Source organism: Myotis yumanensis, unplaced genomic scaffold (assembly GCF_028538775.1).
Source record: "Myotis yumanensis isolate MYYU_CA2020_CCGP unplaced genomic scaffold, mMyoYum1.0.hap1 SCAF_1, whole genome shotgun sequence".
NCBI lineage: Eukaryota > Metazoa > Chordata > Mammalia > Chiroptera > Vespertilionidae > Myotis > Myotis yumanensis.
This window is the reverse complement of record NW_027223752.1, coordinates 92,703,294-92,715,330: the sequence shown is the minus strand read 5'-3', so window position 1 is coordinate 92,715,330 and position 12,037 is coordinate 92,703,294. Positions and strand designations below refer to the sequence as shown.

Sequence of the window (12,037 nt, the reverse complement as noted above, 5' to 3'; positions counted from 1 at the left end):
TATGAAAGTAGTGTTATCAATGAGGATTTTAATAAAATCCTGGAGCTAGATAAAATCTCAGTACATCTTCTAGTCTAGTGCCCTGACTTCATCCAAGATAAATTATTTTTTTCCCTTTAGATATCTCTAGGGAATAGAGTCCTTGTTATTCTTCAATATCTTATTCTCACTTTCAATCAATTTTATTATCACGGAATTTATCCCTTCTGTTCACCCTAAATTGTGCATGTTGAAGCTCACACTGTCTTCTGTAGCTCCTACGGGCAGATGGAGTTGGTTCATGAGCACTTATTGTAAGCTTCATGTGTGCAGAGATGATTTAAAAATACAAAGAGAAGAAAAGGTTTGCTACAGAGGTGCTCCCATATAGCTGGGAACAAAGGCTTCCAGGAAGCTTTATGAATTTGAGAGCTGAAAGAAATGTGGATATTGTACAATCCAAACAGCAATTAAATATAATACTTCCACCCATGCAAGCCATATATTATAGATAGCAATAGTAGGTGCTGAAGGAAACAAAATTTAAATCTTTTTAAAGGGATAGAATCAATCAAGAAAAACTCTAGAAAAGGTAAGTTTGGAGTGTGATCTTGTAGCATGTAAATGATATGTAGTGTCAAGAAGGAGAAAAATGAATGGCCTGAAGAGGAAGCAGGAAGAGTCAAAATCAAAGAACTGGCAGACTAAGACATTTTCACATGTAGGACCATGGTTATCTTGGGTGTAAAATATGAGAGACCTGAGCTATGGAGAAACCACAGTGAGGACATGAAATATTTTATACACAGATTACTCCATGGGATGCTATAAGAGATTTAGTCTATATCTCAAATACACTACAGTATCTGTGGATGTGGGTGTGGCTTACATATAGGGTGACTTACATGCAGAATATTATTGAGAGAAGATTGAAGCAAGTGTTTAACATAATGTAGGATTAACAATATCATACACACACAAAAAAGTCTCCTCTAAGGCAAAATGGGCTTTTAGGTGAACTTTGAAGAAACAATAGGATTTGTACAGAAAGAAGATTTGAGAGGACAAAATAAATAAATAAATAAAAGGCTTGCTCAGAGAGGCAAAGATATGGTTAAATTAAACTAAAAGACTAGAAAAGTACAGTCCAGGAATAACAACGAAAAAAGGGGTTTTGTTCTTATTAAATAATAAGTAAAAATTACTTCCTAGAGCAGCGGTTCTCAACGTGTGGGTCGCGACCCCTTTGGGGTCGAAGGACCCTTTCACAGGGGTCGCCTAAGACCATCGGAAAACACATATATAATTACATATTGTTTTTGTGATTAATCCTATGCTTTAATTATGTTCAATTTGTAACAATGAAAATACATCCTGCATATCAGATATTTACATTATGATTCATAACAGTAGCAAAATTACAGTTATGAAGTAGCAAGGAAAATAATTTTATGGTCGGGGGTCACCACAACATGAGGAACTGTATTAAAAGGTCGCGGCATTAGGAAGGTTGAGAACCACTGTCCTAGAGAGTGTGTTCCTTCTTCTTCTTGTTGCTCACCTGTGTGGGTTTATGTTCCTCTGTAGAGTTCATGGATTTTTCAATGAAGGTTATCTGAGACACAAAATTTTTTTTTTGTCTGTGCAATAATGTAAACAATCTACCAGATAAGGATGGAATCTCCTCAACAAGATTAGCCGAGCAGAGCAAGAATGAGAAAGCTCCCATCTACACTAATAAAAGAGAAATATGGTAATTGGCGTACGACCACTACCCTTCCCATTGGCTAATCAGTGAGTATATGCAAATTAACTGTCAGCCAAGATGGCAGCCGGCAGCCAGGCAGCTGATGCGAACAGGGAGGCTTGCTTCCTTCAGTGACAGAGGACTCCAACGTTCCCCGGCCTCTGAGCTTCAGTTGGAAACATAGTAACATTTATAGAAGATAAACAAAAGCCCAGAAACCTCCTGTCAGTCAGCCGGGATCTCAGAGCTGGAGTCGCAACATTGTTTCGAATACAGAAAACAAAGGCCAGAAACCTGCTTTCAGCCGAGCCTCAGAGAGAAAGCCGGCTCTCAGCTCCAGTGACAGCCATAGAAGGTAAATAAATGCCAGAATAAAAAAAAAAAGAAAAAAAGGAGAGGTTTGGAGCTCCAGTCGCCCACCAGCCTGAAAACGGCCCTCAGCCCCTCACCCAGACTGGCCAGGCACCCCAGTGGGGACCCCACCCTGAAGCAACAAGATGGCGGCTAATTTGCATACTGAAGGCAGGCGGCAGCAGGCAAGGCTGTCTGTGGTCTGGGACCCGGATCTGTGACCCTGCCGGGCGGGATCAGCGGAGCCACGAGGCCTCCCGGCACTGGGATCAGCATGACAGGGGGCAGCGCCCAAACCCCCTGATTGCCCTGCGGCTCTGTGTGTGACAGGGGGCAGCGCCCCAACCCCCTGATCGCTCTGCAGCTCTGTGTGTGACAGGGGGCGGGGCCACAACCTCCCTATCTGCCCTGCTCTGTTCGTGACAGGGGAAGGCGCCCCAACCCCCTGATCAGCCCTGCTCTGTGCCTGATAGGGGGGAGCTCCCCAACCCCCTGATCGCCCTGCGGCTCTGTGTGTGACAGGGGAAGGCGCCCCAACTCCCCCCCCCCCCCGGCCCTGCTCTGTGTGTGATGGGGTAGAACCATAACCTCCCCATCGGCCTTGCCCTAAGTGTGACAGTGGCTGCGCCCCAACCCCCTGATTGGCCCTGCTCTGTGCGTGACGGGGGAGCTCCTCAAACCCCCCCCCCCCCCCCACGGGCCCTGCTCTGTGTGTGACGGGGTAGAGCCATAGCCTCCCCATCGGCCCTGCCCTGAGTGTGACAGTGGCGGCGCCCCAACCCCCTGATCGGCCCTGCTCTGTGGGTGATAGAGGGCGGCGCCCCAACCCCCTGATCCGCCCTGCTCTGTGTGTGACAGGGGGCGGTGCCCTAACTCCCCTATTGGTCCTACTCTGTGAGTGACAGGGGGGAGCTCCCCAACCCCCTGATGGCCCTGCTCTGTGTGTGACAGGGGGCAGCGCCCAACCCCCTGATTGGCCCTGCTCTGTGTGTGACAGGGGGCAGCGCCCAACCCCCTGATTGGCCCTGCTCTGTGTGTGACAGGGTACGGAGCCCCAACCCCCCTGATGGTCCCTGCTCTGTGCGTGACAGGGGGCAGCGCCCCAACCCCCTGATTGGCCCTGCTTTGTGCATGACAGGGGGTGGCGCCACAACCTCCCCATCGACCCTGCCTTGAGTGTGACAGGGGGCGGTGCCCGACCAGGGGCTGCACCTAGGAATTGGGCCTGCCCTCTGCCACCCAGGAGCAGGCCTAAGCCAGCAGGTCGTTATCTCCTGAGGGGTCCCAGACTGCGAGAGGGCACAGGCCGGGCTGGAGGACCCCCCTCCACCCCCCCCCCCCCCGCACAAATTTTTGTGCACCGGGCCTCTAGTTTATAGATAACAATTACAGATAAATTAAATGGTGGGAAGTTGGAATCCTTTAGGTACAACACAAAGGCTCTGCAGGGGGATGTCCATCCACAGCACATGAAACATCCATTCAGGCGTTAGTGGTATTATGCACCTTGGATTCAAAATACGTTTGTTGATGAAATTTGGGTGTTTGTCATATCTCAGGAAAAACCAGGGCACTGGATACTTCATCAGTAATAAGAGGGTTTTCTTTGGGCATGTTTTAAGGATTGGAGTATATGAGAGGGAATTCCACCATTCAAATGTCTTATCTATTTTTACCATAGAAATAAAAAAATATTGTGCCCTAAAGGCAATCCTGCACTACCTTCAATGTTTAAAAGTTTATTGGTTTCTGTAGACCAGTAACTCTTAAGGAGTATCAGAATCAAACCACCCTACTTGCCAACTGCAGGGGACCTAACCCCACTGGCCCCAAATTGTCCTCCCTCCACTCTGACCATTCTCATCCGAGAAGGTAGCAGTTCTAGTATAGCATTTGTTTCGGAGCCAACACTTGTCAGAAATCAATAATTAAATTCTCAAAAAGAAATGTAAAGAAAGTCTCTATAATAGATTACAGGTTTGGAAAGGATTACAGATGAAAGCCTCAGATGTTTCTTAAATTAGAAGTAGAAATTATCAGTAATGGGCAAGAGACAGGAGTGTTGAAGCAGAAATGTTTGGTATAGGAATTTAAGAAGATTTTCAATTAGAGGTTGAATTTTACCTCTTCTGGCATTGAACAATTTGGGACATAATGGAAGGAACCCACTAATTGATGCTTGAGGTTTATAAAGTAAGGTTGGTACCCTTACTTATATCTTATAAGAATGCCCTATTATTTAATTTTATATCTGAAATACTAACATGTACTTTAAGAAAATAAAAGACAGAGATGAAGATTTCTACTTCTCTCCATCAACTTAAATTTGTTGACTCAGAATAGGAAAAAAATAAACACACATTTGTTGCTGAAATAAAGTGAATTTGTGAGGTACTTTATCCTAATATCTCTACTTCTTCTTATCTGTGTGCAATCTTTAACCTTGCCCTGTCTCTTCATTTGCACACATGAGTACAATGCCTGGAAATTGCATATCTACATAGCCTGGGCTTCTAACTAAGGAAAAAATCTCTTTCACTTGATTCTGAGAAAAAACAGGATGAAGAAAAGAGCAAAATCCCATCAAAAGAGGAAGGCTAAATCTCATTTATGACCTAATATGAAAAGAATGAGTCAGAATTACAGGCATATTCTAACAGCAAGAATGGAATGTGATGGTCTTTACTCCAGAGCTCAATCCAGCAAAGGGAAATTTTATCTAAAATCCTTAAGGTCCTAGATCTGATTAAGTCAATCAAGTAGCTGAGGGCAGACTTTAGATCAGACAGAAAGGACACTCCGCATTCCAGCAGTCTGAAGTCTTTTCAGAGGCACATACAAATGGTAACATTTTTTCTTATCTCCAACCACATTAGCTGCTCCTGCCCTTGAACCATCTGTTTTCGTGGCTTCTAGTCTTTAGACCAGGACTCCTGCTGCACTGTCTGCTCAGAAAGCCAGTTCTGAGGCATTTTACTGCAGGTACTTCCATACCCTCAGCTTCTGATGCCCAGCAAGCTCAGAGATGAGGCGCTCAGGGGCTCACTCTGGGCCTTTACATTCAAAGGCAGCAAAATCAATATCTATTTCCAAAAGATAGATCTGAGGCTGCTGGAGTTCCTAAATACTCCCAGTTACTCTGAAGCAAATCAGTTCTGCTGGGAGAGTCACAAAACAGCCACAAGTGGGGCCATGCCCTCATGCAGCTTCCAGAGACCTGAGGATCAGAAAAGGATAAAGAAATGACATCAGTAGCAAATGGAACTTTTAAAAATATACTTTGAATTTTCCCAGGGCTAAACAATGAGGAACAAAAATTCACATCAGAGTATAGCAGTAAGGAAAGTACCATCGTAACATATAAGGGAAAAAAAACACCTAAAACTGTATTCCAGCGAGGAAGTACAGTTCTGATTTAGACTAGAGAGATAAACTGACCCATTGATATCAAAAGAGATCTAAGAGTGACCTTATTAAATTGCTGGGCTTTTCATACTTGTATTTCCTGTAGCACGGACTGCATTTATTTTCAATCCCTTATATTTTGTAAAAAGTAATTTCTTCTCAAGTTTTGTACCTGAAATAATATTTTGATAATTACTCAGCACTAGACTGAGAATTTCTTGAAGCCAAGATTGTTATTTCCATCCCAGTTCTTGGTACAGAGTATAGCATACAGAAGTCTTCAAATAAGTGTTTATTGAATGAACATAGGTAATTTTATTGTTTATAATTTATTTCCAAAGACATTCTCTGCTTTAATGTCCATGGCTCTATGATGTAGGTTTATTACCCCATCTCCATGGGTAAGGATGTATGATCAAACACACTGTTTGTCGAAGACCAACCATATAATTAGTGAGGATCAGAATATCATTTGAACTTAGGTCTTCTGACTCTTTCAAGTGTATGGTTACCTTAAATATTGTACCTGGAAATTTAAACTGATAAATCACTTCAGAATGATTTTTATTTCACTAGCAATAAAACATGCCACACCATTTGGACCATTCCTTGGAATTGGTTTAAAGGGAATATTGCAGACGAAAGGTGAAAAGGCTACATACCAAATAAAGATATTCAATTGGGTATTACTTACTTTGCAAAAAAAAAAAAAAAAAAATCCAGTTAACTTTAAAGAAAGGAGCCCAGTTAAGTAAATTAGAGCATATCAACTTGATTGAATGTTATTATGTAATTATTAAAATAATTGTGGAGCCTTTGTAGCAATATGGAAAAAGCATAATGTTAGGTGGAAAAAAAAAAAGACAAATTCTAAGCTGTGATTCTGCTATGATTAAAAATGTACAAAACTCCATAGAAAGAGAGTCTAAGTCTGAGGGTGCTGTGGTGCTTGGTTTTATATTGTACATGGAGCTGTACAGCAGCTAAATGTCTAAAATGAAAAATAAGACACAGACATAACCACCCTACAAGGTAGCTTGCCATAAAAGTATCCAACTAAAAGTAAAGACTAAATACTTTAAGAATTCAGAAGAGAGAGCATCACTGTTAAATGGAGTGATCGGGGGGGGGGGGGGGGGTTTATTTCACTGTTTTTGTAATAGCAGATGACTCTGCCTGAGCTGGAAAGGGCAGACTTTTGGGAGTTAAAACGAAATAAGCACTTGCAGATGGTTGGGAAGACTTTTCCAAAGCAAACGGCAGGAGGAAGGCATATTCCGGAAGTGGCAGTAACCATATTGAAAGAGCTGATCTGAGGTTTAGACAAATCGTAGTGATTGACAGGGCTAAATGGTCTCTCCACCTTGGCACCTTTGACATTTTGAGCTGAAAAAGTCATCCTGAGAGCTGTCCTCCTACATACTGCAAATGTGCAGTGGCAGCCATGGACTCTACCAATAGATGTCAGTAGCAATTCCCCAGCTGCGACCAACAAAAATGCCCCCAGACTTGGCTAAGAATCTCCCAGAGGGCCAGACGCGCCCCTGGAGGGCAAAATCACCCCAGCTGAGAAACTGTGCTAGAGCCTCTATTGAAACTTGGTTTCAGCTAACCTGTGAGCCCCAGCTAATAGGAAATGGGAACTGGAACACGGAGAAGGACTGAGTCTAAATCTAGGCTCCGAAGGTGCATCACTGGAATCCGCGGGAGGCCCAGGGACACCGCGTGGAGGTGGTGTTTTTATTCCTGGGCCAGAGGCGGGTTTGGACTCTTCGTTGAGATGACCTTACAGGAGCCTTGACTATCTGTAAAAGAAGTCTGAGCTGCGATGAGAATCATAAATTTTCTGTTGTCTAAATTGGGAGACTGATAAAAAGAATGAGCAGATTCTAGTTATTAATCCAAGGACCGTGTGTCGATTGGATTAAATCAACTAGCACCTGAAGGCAGGAAGATAGGAAACAATTTAGGAGTGGACAGCAATCATTTGGGTACAAAGGACAAGGGCCTGAAATATGTTACAGATACAGAAAGGACCGATGAACAACGTCAAAATCGAAGAGGACCGTCAAAAGCTTAGATAAGCTGAATGCATTGTACCCAGTCTAAGCCTCTGGGAACCTTCTCTGCAACTGCACTATGAGCAGAGAAGCTGTGTGAGCAAGGTCACATGCGGTACATTTTGGCACCACAGGAAGACTCCCTCAAGAGTTTCTTTTCTTTATTATTTTTAATTCCAGGGACTTATGCAGCTTCATGACACTTGACCAGAAAAGGATTAATGAAATAAGTTTATACATATTTATAAATTGATTTTATTCATGCAGAGATTTTGAAAAATACAGCAACTCAATTTGGGACTGCCAATGTTAGAGCTTCCGAGAGGGCAGGGAAGTAGCACCCCAGCCGTGTGGAACTTGGTGCAGTCTTCCATTTAGTACGTCAAATCCTTGCCAAATAGTTACTGTGTCCAATGTCTTAGAGTGGTCGCCTCCAGTTCCAGCTGGGCTGGGCTTTTTGGTAAAACTCACTCAGGTTACAGAGCGGTGCAAGTCCCTTCCACTGGCTCTGGAAGTCCACATCCTTTCTCCTTTCTGGTTGTCAACTGGGGCCAAGCATAAAGGCCCAGAGAGGGCATCTGCTGAAATCATAGTTTATGAATGAACCTCACTGAACTTTCCGCACTTTTCACTTTCAAATGAAGCTGGTGAGCTAAATAAACTCTGCTGTGCCACTTCACAAAAGATGTAAGTCAGGGAAATACGAAATTATATTATGTAGCACTTTTTTTTTTTATTGAGCTAGTGCTTTACTAAAAAATGAGATTAGAGGGAGAGAGACAGAAAAGTGATTTATCATCTTTTGAAATGAAATCTTTTGAAAATATAATATTGACAATTAAAATTAGAAATTAAGATAAAACAAGCTCCATAATCTTTTAACTTGAAGCACGTGTTTAACATACATAGGATCAGATGTTTTTGGAGTAGTTGTTTGTTTCTAGTATAAAGGCCACTAGAGTGAGACAGCAATTATGCTTCAGTGATAAATTTCTGTTCCTGGCACTAAGGTTTTCTATTTACATTGTTGCTTCTCTTATCAGCTATTATCCTTCTGTACTATCTCAGAATCACTAAATGGGCCCCCTCAACTCCCCTCACCACAACTTATAAGTTCCTACATTTAAAAAAAAAACAAAAAACAACCATCTGTGGACCCTATTCTTCAAATTACTCTGCAAATAAAGTAACTGAAGTATTTAATTCAAACCAGGAAATATTTAAATAATTGTGACAGTGCTGAAAAACTTAGACGCCCTGAAGAGAGAGGTTTTATACTCTCAATATCTCTTCATCTGATTGTTTTGCATAAACATGTGTGTCCAAAGATAAAGCTGTAAAACAATGTAATTAACAGTCAATTCAAGGTACTCCTCAGTCTCCACCTTCCTCCCAAGGACTCCATTTTAAAAATCTTAAAAACTGTGCCATACCATACACCACCGCCACATTTGGTCACGTACAGTGTCCCACCCCAGGACCCTGCTCTGAAATAAACAAAAAAGGAGAGTTCCTGCCCTGCTTCTTTGTTCCTGGCATCTTCCTTCACAAAGGACATGGGGCAACACTTCCCATGGGACAGTGCCCAGAAAGCTGCTGGCACCCCACAAGCACTGCTATTAACAGTAATAAGAACACAAGCTACATTTATAATCAAAGGAAACAGGACCAGATCCCTGTTCCGGTTTAATAAGATAATTGAAAATTACCTCATGCAAGGTGTTCAATGACCAATAAATGTTTGGATGGTGGCCAATGACCTCTGGATATACAGGCATTTGATTATGAAAGGATGTTTGGCTGTTTCCCAGAAAGAACAGATAAAAAAAGGACAGTGTAATTTTCTCCCTTTCCATGTGTATGGCATGAGAGCAAACACAGGTTAGAACAAGGTTGAATCAGGGACGATCTGTAACCATTTGGCCAGTGATGAAAAATTCTACCCGGCAAGTTTTTGCACCATGCCTCAACCAAGGGCAAACTGATTGCAAAGAACCCAGATCTCATGGGGAAAGTTAAGTGAATAGCCATGAAGATTAGGAGACAGAACTGGTAACCAGTCAAGTTTTAATAATTAGATTAGATTGCACAAATGAGGACAATCTAGTACTGGTAAATCAGGGGTAAAATTTGGAAAGAATACTCATACCTACTGTTCCTTACCTTAAAGGAATCATGTATATTTATTTACAATACCTTTCAACTAGCATTTCTAAGCTGTATTAAGAATTGTGTTTCTATGGGAATTAATTCAGAACCATATAAGTAGTTTTCCAGTAACTTCCACACTGGAATTTTTTTTCTGCCTGCTTATTACAAATTCAACCTTAATTAAGAAATCAATGTTTTAAAATTCATTTATTTTGCTAAGTCAAGTTTCTTATGTTCATATTTAATTTTGTTTTCCTTTTTTATTTTAACCACTAATGAGGAGCTCATTGCAGGCTGAGAAGCATCCTGCAGATGCTATTTGTGTGTCTTGAATGTATACTGGCCAACAACAACAACAAAAAAGGCAATTAATGTTTATCTGGAGTTAAATCAACTTATCCCTTACCTTAGATGAGCACGGACAGCCCACAGCCCCTAGTCATATCTGTTGAGTACTCATATTCATTCCAAATAGAAGTTGGAGTAGAGATAAAGGAAAACAGAGAAAAATATAGGCAATGAAATTTTAAGATGGGAGTAAGTAGTAATTTATTAGTCTGTACTTATACAAAAGAGTAACATTTAGACTGGGATGATTTCCAGTCCCCTTTTCTATTATATTAAACCATATGCCATTGCTGATACTTGAATGTTTTTGATCTAAAAAATGATAAATCATATGTTTCAACATAATACTAAAAATTGGAAGAAATTTACTCAGTGGTACTAGAGAAGAGTTGCTTTAATTTTGACGTAAAGATCAAAGGCTTTGTTACGGAAGGAAATGACATACCAGTTCAGAAGAACTGACCTCGTGCTTTTCCTCTGAGGAGGTTTGTAAGTATTCCCAATGACCCAGAGACCAGAAAGGACCCAGGTCCAGTGGAAACGGAAAAGGTGACTTTACTAGATGTCCTACTGCTGAGAGGAATATTAGCTGAGTCTGTGCAATGTCTTCTAAGTTCTGTGGGAACACAGATCACCAGGGGAGGGGAGGGGAGGGGAGAAAACCATGTGAACGCATCATCCACTCAAGAGCTTCAGTGAGGGGAAAAGAAAGAGTCAATTGGAGACCACAGATAATGTGCCGTTCTTCAGCCAAGTTACAGGGAATGGAGTTTTACTTCCCTTTACATTCTTCATCTTCTGGGTCTCAGCAGGGGTTGAAACAGTTCCATATAAAAGAACAGGGCAATTATTAGGCCCTTTGAACTGTACTGTGCAGGGCAACTCCAGTGGGATCGAGTGTTTACAGGCAAATTAGTAACTCCCATGGTTTATTTTTTAAGCTCACGGGTCATTAGAAGGGTCTGCCCCACCAAGCGCACTCTCTGAAGATATTCATAAACTGTGATTCTGGGTTAGAGAAATGGAGTAGTTGGTTAAAACCACTGTACCAGGCCTCTCTGTCCTCTTCATCACAGATATGGGCATAGAGGAAAAACTATCCGAAAAGCCTTCTGTAGCGTTATGCTATAGTGTTGATTTTGTATTTTAAATGCAGTTTTGACTGAGGTTACTTTGCTACCTAATACATCTGACTATATGCAGATCTGACTCCTGCTCTTTGGAAAAGGAGAAGCAGGAATGAAGGACACCAGCTGGGATTATCCACTTCTTCTGGGCATTCTTGTGCCAGCTGCACATCAGCTGTTAGAAAAGCACATGCCAGCTTCTACCAGAGTCACAGACACCGAGGTCAGGGGGCTCCATGGTCAATAGATTCCTGACTCTTAACAACGGTTGGTAGAAAAGCAGAAGTCTCCTTTGGCTATTGATCATCTATCTTCTCTCCAATTCTTACTTCTCTCCAATTCTTTCTCTCCTTCCCTTTTACATTCCACTCTCTTCCCCCAAACACTCATATTTGTTGACCATTTTGCTTAGGGAAGACATGGGCAGGGCAGGGCAGTGCTCAAGATTCTAAGACAGACTATCAGTGTCAGGTTGACCATAAACAGACAAGCAATAGATTCTGCTATCATAGTTACATAGCAAGGAGAGAGGCTTAATGCTGAATGTATATTCTTATCAAGATGCTAAAGACATCTATTTCATATATTTCATTTAAGGCCATTCACTTTCAAATATATTCTTCTCCTTCACCTACGTTACCTAGGTAAAAAGTTTATTGCAGCATAGACTACACGATCTCTTATATTTGATTTTTTAATCCAGATGGTGAGTTAATACAAAAATAATAATAATAATGAAGGAGATGCCTGGTCAAATTCAAATGAACACATTGACTTTTTTACTCTTATTTGTGGATGAGTGAGTAATCCATCTGTGAAGGACCTTCCCATACCCAGGTCTCTGAAAAAGTAACGCTAGTGCAAGTCAC

General features: G+C 41.8%; 1 protein-coding gene across 7 annotated transcripts in view; it reads right to left on the bottom strand.

Moving 5' to 3' along the window:
* The window catches only part of NPAS3 (neuronal PAS domain protein 3), a 901,514-nt gene that overhangs the window by 403,093 nt on the left and 486,384 nt on the right, over positions 1–12,037 (bottom strand). The window lies entirely within an intron of this gene.